The following is a 16981-nucleotide window of genomic DNA, read 5'->3' as shown; positions in this document are numbered from 1 at the left end:
TGCCTCACCAAGTCACAAGACAACATAATGATCTATTTGCAAACTATTAGCTAATGATTAATTTATCATTAAATCACTAGAGTTTATAAAAGCTGTATATTAAACACTTTCCAAAAACACATTTCCATAACACATTACATTATAACAAAACATTAAAACAAAATATACAATTAAATAATATATACTCCCTTTTCTATGAAAACTGTACTGAACTGCCTAAACACAAAAAAAAAAAAAAAAACTAGCTCATGGACTGAGCTGTACTAAAGGGGGGGGGGGGGGGGAGATTAGTACCACTAGAACAAAAGCAGTCGTAAGTAACAATGCTGCTTAAAATGTCATTGGCCTGTTTCATAGCACATATGAGACTTGTATTTGGCTCTAAAATACACTGAGCCAAACATTTGTCCGCAAATCTTTGCAGACTGACTTCTTTTTTGAAACCAGCTCTCAGGATCTTGAAGATGTCAGGGCTAACTGCAGCCAGCTCTGCAATTGGCGCTTTGTTCACAAATGTGTTTCGGTCCACCCCCACGCTGTTATAGGCATCAGTCTTTGTTGAGCCACTTTTGACAAGTCGGAGGACCTTGTGGTATCGCAGAATAGACTCCTCAGGAGTTCGTACTGGAATAAATGCATGAAAGAACAGAAAAGCAAATGAGGAGAAATCATTCCATAGACAAAGCATGCTGCCACAACTCACACAAATATATGAAAATAAGGTACTTTTAAGACCATAGCACTGGCTTAATCAATCTAACCCAAACTATTCTATCATGTAGCTTTAATTAAAGCTGATCTATTATAACTAGTGCTGTCAAAATTAGTGCGTTAACGCAGCAATTATTTTTAGTGTACATTTATTATAATGGGTTTATGTGAAGATTGTTTTAAGTTCACTTGAAATTGATATAGCTTCTAATTATACTGTAATGCTGAATGTCTATATCATTAAAGGGATAGTTCACCCAAAAATTCTGTCAGTATTTACTTAACGTCATGTTGTTCACATTAAACTATCCCTTTAATGTTTAAAAAAAAACTATTTCAGAGACATCAAGAGCAGTTTTAGTATCAGTGATACTAGGCTTCATAAAAAGATGCCATTACAACAAATATTTCAAATATACTGCATTTAAGTTGTTTCTACGTTAATTTGGAGAATAACAGTGAAATTATTACAATATGGCCTCAAACCCGTGTCTCTGGTGTGAAAGTCAGGCGCTCTAACAAATAGAGAAGCACCAGGCTGCAGCCTGCAGATTTGGGCAGGGGTGCACCTGGGGCGGGGCTCCACCCACAATGCTTCTCATTGGTTAGTGGCAAAGTGATGACGTCGATCGAGGCGGGGCCGCAAATGGGGCGGGGCGACCTGCCAATATCTCTTTTCATTAAGCAAAAATTGACTGGCTCTAAACCTCTCTTTTCTCTATTCAAAGATGATCTAGACAGATACATGGAAACTATCCAAAGCTCTGTTAATCCCAAAGCATTGAAAACTGTATCTCTATATTCATCCTTTTTGTCCTCTTAAGGTAAATGCATTGCATTCTTGATTTTTTGTTACCCTTGCAACTTATTTGTGTCTGTATATCTTGTTGTCATTTTTCTTTTGTTTTTTCCGTGTTTATCCGTATTGCTTTAATGCTTTGTAATGTTTAATAAAAAAAATAAAAAAGTAAAATAAAAATCGTCTGAAGCGCTTTCGATTCACACTCGACTCGGAGTCGTAACATGAAGATTTAAGAACATCAAGAGATTTGGATGAAGTGGCCGTGGCATGGACCTACAGTCTAGTGAAAGCAAATCTGCAAATGCATCATATTTTTGCCAGTGATGAAGATCTTTATTAGTTGAACATCTTTGAATGCTGTCTGTGAATGAATGATTCCACAGGACGACATTTGATTTCATTTCATTCAGGTAATACATTTTACAACCAAACAGATTATTACGCCACGATAGCACCACTAAAAATGGCGCTTTTCCATTACCAGTACCAGCTCAACTCGACTCGACTCAACTCGGCTCACTTTTCGCTCCGTTTTCCATTACAGATAGTACCTCCACAATAGTACCTGATCATCATAGCGACGCCAAAGGAAACTGCCGTGATGTAATCTTCTACGCGGCTGAGGGCAGCAAAACGAAACACTGCTGAAAAAAACAGCTCCGTCTGGTGCGTGCAATGATGACTCGGTGAATAGTGACGATTCTCTCTGACCAATCAGCAGTCTGCAGTGTTTTCACGTCACATTTTAATATCGCCTCAGCTCACTCAGAACCTCGCCGGAGGTGATACAAAAAAAAGTACCCGAAAGCAGGTACAGGTAAAACTTTTACACAGTGGAAAACCAAACAAAGGCGAGTCGAGTCGAGCTGGTACTGTATAGTGGAAAAGCACCATAAGTATGACATTATCCGTTTTTTATTATGAATATTATGAATATATTATATAATGAAATGAACATCCGCCATCCCGCGGTAATGTGTTTGTATTGCGCAGTGGCGTGCGAACTTGACATGAAAAATGCCTTTGCCTGCCTTAGGCACAGTTAACTAGTTTAAACATGCTTGCAGATATATACATTTGATTATGTAGCAGGTTGATTGATTGCAGCGGTGTTATTCACACTATCTGGACCAATCAGGACGAAACTGCATGCTATATGGGCAGAGGGTGGGCCCTCGTGGCACTTTCGTTTTTGTCATCAGAGGCACACTTCCGCTGTGGGCCCTCTCACGTTCGTGGTGCAGTCGCGGTTATTGGTCAGGTAATATAGCATGGCTAACTTTTTCATTTCCTAGAAGCCTCGTTAGTGTTGCAATGGGCATTACAGTGTGTGTATGTGCGATGTCTTTTGCAGTGTTTCTCCTGTCACAAACCCGATCTTTCCTGTAACGGAACCGGGTTGCATTGTGCTGCTGGTAGGTTGAATCTGTTTCCTCTTTAATCTTCTGCGCGACTGAGTGTAAAGTAATGGGCTTTTTTATTGTAGGCTTCGTGTGGCTGTACTAACGACACGATCAGTATATAGATGTGCAGCTCCCTGACGGGTATGTATGTATGCCAGTGGGCGAAAATGCCTTGTTGATGCTAAAGGTCAGAGGAGAATGGGCCGACTGATTCAAGCTGATAGAAGAGTAACTTTGACTGAAAGAACCACTCGTTACAACCGAGGTATGTAGCAAAGCATTTGTGAAGCCACAACACGCACAACCTTGAGGCGGATGGGCTACAACAGCAGAAGACCCCACCGGGTACAACTCATCTCCACTACAAATAGAAAAAAGAGGCTACAATTTGCAAGAGCTCACCGAAATTGCACAGTTGAAGACGGGAAAAATGTTGCCTGGTCTGATGAGTCTCAATTTCTGTTGAGACATCCAGATGGTAGAGTCAGAATTTGGCGTAAAGAGAATGAGAACATGGATCCATCATGCCTTGTTACCACTGTGCAGGCTTGTGGTGGTGGTGTAATGCTGTGGGGGATGTTTTCTTTGCACACTTTAGGCCCCTTAGTGCCAATTGGGCATTGTTTAAATGCCACGGCCTACCTGAGCATTGTTTCTGACCATGTCCATCCCTTTATGCCCACCATGTACCCATCCTCTAATGGCTACTTCCAGCAGGATAATGCACCATGTCACAAAGCTCGAATCATTTCAAATTGGTTTCTTGAACAGGGAGCTTCGTGCCCTGGACGTGCATCCCACAAATCTCCATCAACTGCAAGATGCTATCCTATCAATATGGGCCAACATTTCTAAAGAATGCTTTCAGCACCTTGTCGAATCAATGCCATGTAGAATTAAGGCAGTTCTGAAGGCGAAAGGGGGTCAAACACAGTATTAGTATGGTGTTCCTAATAATCCTTTAGGTGAGTGTATACGTCAGGAGTGTGAAGCGCTTGCTGGCACCGGTTTCTGCACGAGTCTCTCCCTTACCGCCACGCTGCTGTTTTGTCTCTACGGATTGTTGTTTGTCTCAACTGATTTCTGTTCAACGACAGACTGTTAATGGGGGAAAGCTAAATGAGCTCCGGGTTCTGGACGCCTTGATGCACTTTACAGCGCGGGATTCGTTGCGCAATTGGGCGTTTGACCAGTCTGTATTTCAGTGACTGTGACAGACTATAACTTTGCCTTTTTCTGGCCCGTCTGTGTTTATTAATGTGTGTGTGTGAGTTTTTTTTTTTTTATGTTGTTTGATTATGATTAAGTGATTTTTGATTAGTTGATATTTATTTGGTTTAAGTGTGTATAAAGAAGATTCTCTTTTTGTTTGTTTTCAATTATTTTATGGGTTATTGTTTGATTTCCTATCTTCATTAACTGAATGTTCTTCTTTTAGTGCTGAGTGCCGGAAGTGGTGTCGTCAGTGTCCTCGGTGGTGGTGTCTCCTCCTGTGTGCTGTATTTTCCCTTTTTTTTTGGTGTATTTTGAGTTTGGGTTATTTTTGTGTGTACGTGTGATTAGGGAATCCTTAACCCTTGAGATCCCACACCTTTTGACCCGGTTTCCTCCACTGGTAAGGCCTCAGCACTCCCTTTTTCTTTATTTTCTTTATTTTAGTATGAATGTTACTCTATATTTGATGTTTATTTTAACGATATAAATAAAATGATTGTTGTTTTACTGGAACTACGTCTCTGGCTTCGTGCATGAAACAAACCTGTGTGCTTCCTGTAAATTCGGAGGGTTAATTATTGAACCAGTCTAATTCTATTTCCCGGAGTGAAAATCCCTGGGTGGCGTAGTGGGTGTTTTCATTAAAATTTAAAGACGTTGAACAGGTTAAAAAGTGTTCCACGCCCCCAAGGGTGAGGCAGAAGAAGAGGAAAAAAAGTCCCACAATTACATTTAGGAGAACACACAGAAGAAGATCCATCGATGTGCATTTGATCGTTGTTTGTGTTCAGATGTTCAGTAGCGGTCATGAGCGCGAGCACATGTGAAGAGTTTTAACTCTTTCTTCTCTGTGTCAATGGTTCCCTTTACATGCCTTTGAATGCAAAACTCTGCAGAGTAACTTTATTTCGACATTGTCTAATAATCCAAATGTCGTTGTAGAAGTTACTATTATACAATAGGCAATGGTGTTCGGGCTACAGATGGCAGAAATAATTCTTGTCTCTTCTGTTTTTGTTTCAAAGATAGCCTATCTAATTATTATAATAATAGTCATTCAAATTAAAAATACCTAAATAATATCATGTTATATATATATATATATATATATATATATATATATATATATATATATATATACACTCACCTAAAGGATTATTAGGAACACCATACTAATACTGTGTTTGACCCCCTTTCGCTTTCAGAACTGCCTTAATTCTACGTGGCATTGATTCAACAAGGTGCTGAAAGCATTCTTGCACGTGCCCCAGTATAAATCTGCTGTGCCCCAGTAAATCTGAAGTTTGAGTTTAACAATTTATTTTATTTGTCAGTGTATTTAATAGAAATGATATTATAGGGCAATAGAAATGATCTATTTGCAACGCAATAATAAACCAATCAACGCTTGTAAAAGCAACGCAGTTTAACCGAAAAAAGTAGCTGACCAGCACGACAGAAATCCACGCACATCTGTGTTTCCTAGCAACTGCAGCGCGCACACATCTGAGCACACCGAAGTCCGGGGTTAGCACGCTATTGAGGTAGGCTATGAAAACATGACGAAACAAAAGTTTGTAAATAATACAAATAATCTTATTTTTATTCATTGTTGGCTTCTGTAGATGGACATCAGAAATGTTTTTGTAAGAAGCAGGGACAGGGAAGCAGAAAGGAGAGATGATGAGTTTGAGGGAGGTAAGTTAAAGGGACATTGTGTAGGAATTTCTCCCATCTAGCGGTGAAATTGTATTTTGCATTCAAACGAATTGTGCTCTCCAGCGCCTCGCTTTTTCAAATGCGTGTTGCATCTACGGTAGCTGTTATGTACCAAAAAGCTATGACAGGATGTCTTCTAATAGCACTTCGTCTAGATTTCCTTCGGGTGAACAGGTTTGTTATTTCAAACAAACTCGAACTTGACACAACGAACAAACCAATGTTACAGTATGAATAATAACAGTGCAATGCAGCCTTTTAAACTTGCCGGGGTAGTGACAAGCACCTCTGACTGCTCTGCTCCTCCGTTTCTGCTGCTTTCAGTTACGTGACACTGGCTCTGAATGAAAACGCGTTGTGGAAACGCGTTGTCCTAGTACTTTTTGACCCTCTCTGCTATTATAGTTTTTCAAGATGGCGGAACGACATGGAGGCCTCCGTGGACCTACCCGTCACATGTATATAAAGATAATAAATTCTTCGTTTACGAGGATAAGTCAGATAATTGGCAGAGGTATCTGTACACCATTGAGGACATATTTATGAATAAAAATATTGATTTTAGAAAATAAAATACCTAAAAAACTACACACAGTCCCTTTAAGACTTGATAAACAATTTACATCATCAGACATCGCTTACGCCAGCTTTCATGCTCACGGTCGGATGTACTAACAGTGAAATTAATGTGAGAATGTGCGTTCCTCCACGCCAATTTCATTTCTGGCGTACGTACATTTCTCATAGTTTTTGTCCGTTGGCGACTCTTACAGGCAATGAAGTTAAGTTGCAAATATTACACAACGAATTGTTCTACAAGTCTATCGCACTTCCACCTGTGGGAAGCATTGCAATTAATTAGCAATTTATAAAATAATTTACATATATTGTCACACAAGCTTTATGGGAATATTCTATAAACTATGCAATTAAGTAAGAACATATAAAAACATATGCAAATTGATACAACCCTTAGTCTATGGCAATGGCAGCTTTGGCCTTATTAGAGGACATTGCTAATGGCAGAATCCGAAGAGAATGAGTTTTTAGGGACCACAATGATTTTCTGGCCCAGGATGATGACTTGCTTATCAGCCGTTTCAGATTTCCAAGGGCTATCCTCTTGGAGCTCTGTGCGGAGTTGGGTCCGAATCTAAAGATAGAGACAGCGAGGAGCCACGCAATACCCGTTCCCTTGCAGGTGCTGACAACACTTGGTTTCCTGGCAACTGGTTCTTTCCAAAGGGAACTGGCAGACCGCTCAGGAATAAGCCAGTCGTCTTTGAGCCATGCAATGCCAGCGGTATGGGTCGGGATCATCCGCATGTCTACCTGGCATATAAGGTTCCGATATGATGCAGTTGACAAGCCAAGCATTAAAACGCGATTTGCAGCGATAGCCGGTTTTCCTAATGTAATCGGAGCGATCGACTGCACACACATTAAGGCGCCATCTGAAGAAGAATTTGCATATGTGAATCGGAAACATTTACATTCAATAAATGTGCAGATAATATTGGTTACCTTCGTGGCAGTCCTGTAGTAAATCCGAGTCTCCCACAGCAGCAGATACTACTCCAGAGAGTAAAGTTTCACCCATAATTGAGGCAACTCTCTGCTCAAAGGGTGTAAGTTCATCGACTTTACCACTGCCCCCTTACCACTGCCCGACTTTACCACTGAGTCCCCTTTACCACTGCCTGTTCTGCCCACACTTTGTCGGTGCGCAGCAGTTCTCCATTTAACGTCCAACCTTTATATCAGACCATTTCTTTTTAAGGTCATTTACAGTGCGACTTTCAGATCCCACCACATTGACGGCATTAGCCAAACTCTCCCACTCATATTTTTTCCTTTTGTTATTAATTCCGGAGGACATAGTTCCAAATATTTTTTTTCTCGTTTCTACGTCTGATAGTAGCACCTCCGATTCACTTTCTGTAAAGTTTCGCTTCTTTCCGCTTGCTTTAGCCATTTTCTTACTCCTTTCTTTTGCCAAAGTGGACTCATTACCATATTTAAATGTATTTAATTAAGGGAGGAGACTGGGTGGGGCGTTGTGCTCGTGCATGTGCGCTCATTTTTACGTTAATTGGGTTGTACAAAGAGAATATGCGTGGGATCCTTCGTACGCAGAGATTCATACATCTGGTTTTTTTTGTGCGTACGCACATTTACAGCTTTGTCCGTACGCAATGTTTTAGTATGAATTCAACGCAAGTCTTTGTACATGAGGCCCCAGGCCACCGGGGTGTGAATTTTTTTTCCCAGGATGGGATACTTTTGTTGGGAACGATATTTAGATTTTACTATGTTAAAAGGTTATTTTTTAAGGGAAGGCAGATAAGGTAATGTCACGACAGGCAGGACTCATTTATGGCATTATCATATTATTTAATAGTAATATTGAGTGATAAAAAGTGATATTATATATAATAATATATTATATTAAAGAGTGATATTATATTCTAAAAAATACAGTTGTTTTCTTTCTTTGGCTTTTCAGGTTTCACCAGTTATGATAAGACTTGAATTATAATGACTATTATAACTGCATGTATGTGTATGATATGACACTGACATTATGCACTTTATGCATATTATGCACATTTTGTTATATTGTATGTTGTTTAATTAAAATAAAACATGAAATGTTGTGCCAACTACTGTGTGCCTGATGATGATGATATATCACTTTTTAATGAATGATGGTAAAAAATACATATACTTTTAATGAATTAAATATGTATTAAATTAGAATTAATTCTTAGTGTAATCTTTAAGGTAGTTTGTTTGCGCCCTGCAGTGACTAGTACTTTGCAGCTAATAGACATATTCATGCTTTTTCCACAGTAAAGCACATTCCACATAAATGCAGTTTTTTTTTGTCATGATTCCAAACAATTTGTACATATGTTCTACAACACACACTGCACACACTCACACCCCAAGCTGTCTTATCTAGTTACTTATCCGAGTTCCGGTCCCCGTGCAACTGATACTCAACTGATATTGGCTCATCTGCGTTCGAGGATATTTTGTCTAATGTTTGACTGGGACCCTGCAGGTGGAGTAGAAGGAAGAGAGATGGAGCTGGATGAACAGTCGGAGGCAGAGCAAAGTGAGAGAGTGGAGAAGGACAGGCGAGAGACAGGTGAAAGACAGGAGAGCCATGGAGAGGAAACTGAGGAAGAGATGAGCACAGTGGTAGCAGAGAACATTAGACAGAGAGCGGGGGCAAAAACCACTGCTCACAATATAGAGGGAAACGTTAGTGACCTGGGGGAAAAGCATTGTGGAACAAAACAGGTTAAGTTGTCTCAATTTCCCCAGCACAACTATGGGTTAAAAAAGCGATCTTTTAATTCAAACTGGTTTGGAAACTTTCCCTGGTTGGAATATTCTATATCTAGAGATGCAGATTTTTGTTTTTCCTGTAGGATGTTTAGTAAAAATTTGAAACATGACACCTTTGTTAGCACTGGCCTAACAAATTGGAAAAAAATCTCTAGATCTCTTTAGAGAGCACGAGAAAACACCTGCCCATAAAGCAAGCATGCTGTCCTGGCACAGCTTTAAAGCCAGTGCGGTTCATGGCAGTGTAATTGAACAATTGCTCTCAGCAAATGAGGCAGAAATAAAAGACAGACGGGAGTACCTTACCCGTTTGGTTGCTGTGACACAATTCCTGGCTAAGCAAAATATTCCCTTTCGGGGCCAAGATGAGGGAGGCTCCAGCCACAACCAGGGGAATTTTCTGGAGTGTCTGAACCTTCTAAAACAATTTGACCCTTTTTTGAAATCCTATTCAGCCCCTTCACACAGCACCTACGTATCACCTGCATCTCATAATGAGATAATTGAGTGCTGTGCTGAAGAGGTTACAGCAAATATTGTCAGGGAGCTAAAAGAGGCAGGGATGTTTTCAGTTATGGTAGATGAAGCCAGAGATGGCAATACTGAACAGCTTGCCATATGTGTTCGCTATGTTGCAGAAGATACAGTGAAGGAGTGCTTGCTTGCAATGACAACACTAAAATTATTTGATGCAGAAAGCATAACTGCTGCTATAAAACAGCAGCTAATGCACCATGCCATTGATAAGCTTAAGTGCGTAGCACAATCATACGATGGCACGACAGTTATAATAATAATAATAATAATAATAACTTTAATTTATATAGCGCCTTTCACAAAACCCAAGGACGGTTAACAAAAGCAAGAGGGGGGAGAAGGGAGGGGATAGGAGGAGAAGGGTTATAGGCCAGGGGAGCTAAAGCCCATAAGCCTCAGTGAAGAGGTGTGTTTTAAGCTGGTTTTTAAAGGTTATTAGAGAGGGAGCAGAGCGGATGGCATGAGGAAGCTTGTTCCAGAGTGATGGAGCACCAACACAGAAAGCTCTATCACCAAATGTCCGGAGCCTGGACTTAGGGACAGCGAGCAGGTCCTTGTCAGAGGACCGCAGGGACCGTTGCTGAGTGTAGGGATGGAGTAAATCAATAAGGTATTTAGGTGCAAGTCCATGGAGAGATTTGTACGTCAGGAGGGCTAAGGAGGTCAACCCTAGGGAGCTCCCCGATCTCTCCGGCCTGGATTGGAGAGAGGCACTCTCCAGTTGTCTGGAGAGCTTCAGCCTGCGGTACGCCAGGCCTTCAATACTTGTCCCAGTTCCGGTGGTCCCGAGTCCGGTGTTCTCAAATCCGGTGATCCCGAGTCCGGTGGCCCGGAGGAGGAGGAGAAAGGCCTCCTCAAAGACTTGTCCGCCGGCGCCACTCCAGAGCTTCACGTCAGCCACGTCCAGCCAGAGCTTCACGTCAGCCACGTCCAGCCAGAGCTTCACGTCAGCCACGTCCAGCCAGAGCTTCACGTCAGTCACGTCCAGCCTGAGACCGTCCAGCCTGAGACCGTCCAGCCAGAGACCGTCCAGCCAGAGGCTGTTCTTCACGTCTCGTCTGCCGAGCAAGAGACTTTTCACGTCTCGTCTGCTGATCCAGAAACTGTTCACGTCACGCCTGAACCTGAGCCCTCAGCGGAGATGGTCACCGCCACGCCAGAGCCGGTGTCTGTTCCTGAGCCGGAGCTAATGTCTGTTCCTGAGCCAGTGTCTACGGACAAGATGGCCGCCTCCGAGCCAGTGTCTACGGACAAGATGGCCGAACCAGAGACTGTTCACATCACTTCTGCTGATCCAGAGACTGTTCACGTCACTTCCTTCGAGCCAGTGTCTACGGACAAGATGGCCGAACCAGAGACTGTTCACATCACTTCTGCTGATCCAGAGACTGTTCACGTCACTTCCTTCGAGCCAGTGTCTACGGACAAGATGGCCGTCTCCGAGCCAGTGTCTACGGACAAGATGTCCGCCTCCGAGTCAGAGTCTGTCCCTGTTCCCGAGCCAGAGTCTGTCCCTGTTCCCGAGCCAGAGTCTGTCCCTGTTCCCGAGCCAGAGTCTGTCCCTGTTCCCGAGCCAGAGTCTGTCCCTGTTCCCGAGCCAGAGTCTGTCCCTGTTCCCGAGGCAGAGTCTGTCCCTGTTCCCGAGCCAGAGTCTGTCCCTGTTCCCGAGCCAGAGTCTGTCCCTGTTCCCGAGCCAGAGTCTGTCCCTGTTCCCGAGCCAGAGTCTGTCCCTGTTCCCGAGCCAGAGTCTGTCCCTGTTCCCGAGCCAGAGTCTGTCCCTGTTCCCGAGCCAGAGTCTGTCCCTGTTCCCGAGCCAGAGTCTGTCCCTGTTCCCGAGCCAGAGTCTGTCCCTGTTCCCGAGCCAGAGTCTGTCCCTGTTCCCGAGCCAGAGTCTGTCCCTGTTCCCGAGCCAGAGTCTGTGTTGTCTGTTCCCGAGCCAGAGTCTGTGTTGTCTGTTCCCGAGCCAGAGTCTGTGTTGTCTGTTCCCGAGCCAGAGTCTGTGTTTTATGTTCCCGAGCCAGAGAGTCTGTGTTGTCTGTTCCCGAGCCAGTGAGTCTGTGTTGTCTGTTCCCGAGCCAGTGAGTCTGTGTTGTCTGTTCCCGAGCCAGTGAGTCTGTGTTGTCTGTTCCCGAGCCAGTGAGTCTGTGTTGTCTGTTCCCGAGCCAGTGAGTCTGTGTTGTCTGTTCCCGAGCCAGTGAGTCTGTGTTGTCTGTTCCCGAGCCAGTGAGTCTGTGTTGTCTGTTCCCGAGCCAGTGAGTCTGTGTTGTCTGTTCCCGAGCCAGTGAGTGTGTTGTCTGTTCCCGAGCCGGTGTCTGCGGTTCCCGAGCCGGGGTCTTAGCCGCCCTGGCCGCCCGAGGGGTCTTCGCCGCCGCGGCCGCCCGAGGGGTCTTCGCCGCCGTGGCTGCCCGAGGGGTCTTCACTGCCTGATCCACCCTGGCTGCCTGAACTGCCTTGCCCCTGCACAGACTTGACCCTCCTTCCCTCCCCCAAGACCACCTCCGCTTCACCACCCTCCTGAACTATTCTGTTTGTTTGTTTTTTACTAAGGGGCGTCGGGAGCCGCCCGTAGGGGAGGGGCTATGTTACGTGTGGGTTTTGTTGTGTCTTGTATATCACGTGATTCCTTGTTTGTCATGTGATCCTACCATGTGTCTTGTCTTTTGTTTGTTGTTGCTCAGTGTCCACAGGTGTTCCTCGTCTATGTTTATTAGTCTCCCCAGGTGTTTCTTATTAACCACGCCCCCTTGTTATCTTGTTTAGCTTGTTTGTATGTGTTTTTAAACCCCTGTGTTTCAGTTGTTGGCTGTCGGTTGTTGTTTAATGTTACTTCTGTCCTGTCCTGAGTTCCCTGGATTACCTGTTTATGTTATTAAAAAAGGTATGGTTAAGTACAACATAAAATAGCTCTTTGAGTAGACCTAGTTTTATATTAGGTTTTGTATTTAAAGTTATTGGAGTGGTGAGTTTTTCTTTTTCATTAAGTCCTTGCCTTGTAAAAAACAAAATGTAACAAAAAGATATTGACTAATGAACAATGAATTCATAAATAAATAAAACCTGTCAGGGCTTGACATTGTGACAATTGTGTTGAATATAATTTATTATGAATCAGTATTCACATCAGAGTTCAATCAGCTTTGACATATTTGAATCTGCATATTTGCCACGCAATACCCGTTCCCTTGCAGGTGCTGACAACACTTGGTTTCCTGGCAACTGGTTCTTTCCAAAGGGAACTGGCAGACCGCTCAGGAATAAGCCAGTCGTCTTTGAGCCATGCAATGCCAGCGGTATGGGTCGGGATCATCCGCATGTCTACCTGGTATATAAGGTTCCGATATGATGCAGTTGACAAGCCAAGCATTAAAACGCAATTTGCAGCGATAGCCGGTTTTCCTAATGTAATCGGAGCGATCGACTGCACACACATTAAGGCGCCATCTGAAGAAGAATTTGCATATGTGAATCGGAAACATTTACATTCAATAAATGTGCAGATAATATTGGTTACCTTCGTGGCAGTCCTGTAGTAAATCCGACTCTCCCACAGCAGCAGATACTACTCCAGAGAGTAAAGTTTCACCCATAATTGAGGCAACTCTCTGCTCAAAGGGTGTAAGTTCATCGACTTTACCACTGCCCCCTTACCACTGCCCGACTTTACCACTGAGTCCCCTTTACCACTGCCTGTTCTGCCCACACTTTGTCGGTGCGCAGCAGTTCTCCATTTAACGTCCAACCTTTATATCAGACCATTTCTTTTTAAGGTCATTTACAGTGCGACTTTCAGATCCCACCACATTGACGGCATTAGCCAAACTCTCCCACTCATATTTTTTCCTTTTGTTATTAATTCCGGAGGACATAGTTCCAAATTTTTTTTTTCTCGTTTCTACGTCTGATAGTAGCACCTCCGATTCACTTTCTGTAAAGTTTCGCTTCTTTCCGCCTGCTTTAGCCATTTTCTTACTCCTTTCTTTTGCCAAAGTGGACTCATTACCATATTTAAATGTATTTAATTAAGGGAGGAGACTGGGTGGGGCGTTGTGCTCGTGCATGTGCGCTCATTTTTACGTTAATTGGGTTGTACAAAGAGAATATGCGTGGGATCCTTCGTACGCAGAGATTCATACATCTGGTTTTTTTTGTGCGTACGCACATTTACAGCTTTGTCCGTACGCAATGTTTTAGTATGAATTCAACGCAAGTCTTTGTACATGAGGCCCCAGGCCACCGGGGTGTGAATTTTTTTTCCCAGGATGGGATACTTTTGTTGGGAACGATATTTAGATTTTACTATGTTAAAAGGTTATTTTTTAAGGGAAGGCAGATAAGGTAATGTCACGACAGGCAGGACTCATTTATGGCATTATCATATTATTTAATAGTAATATTGAGTGATAAAAAGTGATATTATATATAATAATATATTATATTAAAGAGTGATATTATATTCTAAAAAATACAGTTGTTTTCTTTCTTTGGCTTTTCAGGTTTCACCAGTTATGATAAGACTTGAATTGTAATGACTATTATAACTGCATGTATGTGTATGATATGACACTGACATTATGCACTTTATGCATATTATGCACATTTTGTTATATTGTATGTTGTTTAATTAAAATAAAACATGAAATGTTGTGCCAACTACTGTGTGCCTGATGATGATGATATATCACTTTTTAATGAATGATGGTAAAAAATACATATACTTTTAATGAATTAAATATGTATTAAATTAGAATTAATTCTTAGTGTAATCTTTAATGTAGTTTATTTGCGCCCTGCAGTTACTAGTACTTTGCAGCTAATAGACATATTCATGCTTTTTCCACAGTAAAGCACATTCCACATAAATGCAGTTTTTTTTTTGTCATGATTCCAAACAATTTGTACATATGTTCTACAACACACACTGCACACACTCACACCCCAAGCTGTCTTATCTAGTTACTTATCCGAGTTCCGGTCCCCGTGCAACTGATACTCAACTGATATTGGCTCATCTGCGTTCGAGGATATTTTGTCTAATGTTTGACTGGGACCCTGCAGGTGGAGTAGAAGGAAGAGAGATGGAGCTGGATGAACAGTCGGAGGCAGAGCAAAGTGAGAGAGTGGAGAAGGACAGGCGAGAGACAGGTGAAAGACAGGAGAGCCATGGAGAGGAAACTGAGGAAGAGATGAGCACAGTGGTAGCAGAGAACATTAGACAGAGAGCGGGGGCAAAAACCACTGCTCACAATATAGAGGGAAACGTTAGTGACCTGGGGGAAAAGCATTGTGGAACAAAACAGGTTAAGTTGTCTCAATTTCCCCAGCACAACTATGGGTTAAAAAAGCGATCTTTTAATTCAAACTGGTTTGGAAACTTTCCCTGGTTGGAATATTCTATATCTAGAGATGCAGATTTTTGTTTTTCCTGTAGGATGTTTAGTAAAAATTTGAAACATGACACCTTTGTTAGCACTGGCCTAACAAATTGGAAAAAAATCTCTAGATCTCTTTAGAGAGCACGAGAAAACACCTGCCCATAAAGCAAGCATGCTGTCCTGGCACAGCTTTAAAGCCAGTGCGGTTCATGGCAGTGTAATTGAACAATTGCTCTCAGCAAATGAGGCAGAAATAAAAGACAGACGGGAGTACCTTACCCGTTTGGTTGCTGTGACACAATTCCTGGCCAAGCAAAATATTCCCTTTCGGGTCCAAGATGAGGGAGGCTCCAGCCACATCAGGGGAATTTTCTGGAGTGTCTGAATCTTCTAAAACAATTTGACCCTTTTTTGAAATCCTATTCAGCCCCTTCACACAGCACCTACGTATCACCTGCATCTCATAATGAGATAATTGAGTGCTGTGCTGAAGAGGTTACAGCAAATATTGTCAGGGAGCTAAAAGAGGCAGGGATGTTTTCAGTTATGGCAGATGAAGCCAGAGATGGCAATACTGAACAGCTTGCCATATGTGTTCGCTATGTTGCAGAAGATACAGTGAAGGAGTGCTTGCTTGCAATGACAACACTAAAATTATTTGATGCAGAAAGCATAACTGCTGCTATAAAACAGCAGCTAATGCACCATGCCATTGATAAGCTTAAGTGCGTAGCACAATCATACGATGGCACGACAGTTATAATAATAATAATAATAATAACTTTAATTTATATAGCGCCTTTCACAAAACCCAAGGACGGTTAACAAAAGCAAGAGGGGGGAGAAGGGAGGGGATAGGAGGAGAAGGGTTATAGGCCAGGGGAGCTAAAGCCCATAAGCCTCAGTGAAGAGGTGTGTTTTAAGCTGGTTTTTAAAGGTTATTAGAGAGGGAGCAGAGCGGATGGCATGAGGAAGCTTGTTCCAGAGTTATGGAGCACCAACACAGAAAGCTCTATCACCAAATGTCCGGAGCCTGGACTTAGGGACAGCGAGCAGGTCCTTGTCAGAGGACCGCAGGGACCGTTGCTGAGTGTAGGGATGGAGTAAATCAATAAGGTATTTAGGTGCAAGTCCATGGAGAGATTTGTACGTCAGGAGGGCTAAGGAGGTCAACCCTAGGGAGCTCCCCGATCTCTCCGGCCTAGATTGGAGAGAGGCACTCTCCAGTTGTCTGGAGAGCTTCAGCCTGCGGTACGCCAGGCCTTCAATACTTGTCCCAGTTCCGGTGGTCCCGAGTCCGGTGTTCTCAAATCCGGTGATCCCGAGTCCGGTGGCCCGGAGGAGGAGGAGAAAGGCCTCCTCAAAGACTTGTCCGCCGGCGCCACTCCAGAGCTTCACGTCAGCCACGTCCAGCCAGAGCTTCACGTCAGCCACGTCCAGCCAGAGCTTCACGTCAGTCACGTCCAGCCTGAGACCGTCCAGCCTGAGACCGTCCAGCCAGAGACCGTCCAGCCAGAGGCTGTTCTTCACGTCTCGTCTGCCGAGCAAGAGACTTTTCACGTCTCGTCTGCTGATCCAGAAACTGTTCACGTCACGCCTGAACCTGAGCCCTCAGCGGAGATGGTCACCGCCACGCCAGAGCCGGTGTCTGTTCCTGAGCCGGAGCTAACGTCTGTTCCTGAGCCAGTGTCTACGGACAAGATGGCCACCTCCGAGCCAGTGTCTACGGACAAGATGGCCGAACCAGAGACTGTTCACATCACTTCTGCTGATCCAGAGACTGTTCACGTCACTTCCTTCGAGCCAGTGTCTACGGACAAGATGGCCGAACCAGAGACTGTTCACATCACTTCTGCTGATCCAGA

General features: G+C 43.3%; 1 long non-coding RNA gene across 1 annotated transcript in view; it reads left to right on the top strand.

The window, feature by feature from the left end:
* The window catches only part of LOC143742553 (uncharacterized), a 52266-nt gene that overhangs the window by 520 nt on the left and 34765 nt on the right, over positions 1-16981 (top strand). The gene's annotated exons all lie outside the window — the stretch shown is intronic.

The sequence above is a fragment of the Siphateles boraxobius genome, unplaced genomic scaffold (assembly GCF_051911475.1).
Source record: "Siphateles boraxobius isolate OS27281-9 unplaced genomic scaffold, OSU_SipBor_1 19, whole genome shotgun sequence".
Taxonomy (NCBI): Eukaryota; Metazoa; Chordata; class Actinopteri; order Cypriniformes; family Leuciscidae; genus Siphateles; species Siphateles boraxobius.
Note: the sequence above shows the minus strand (reverse complement) of the source record. Positions and strands in the feature narration are given on the sequence as shown.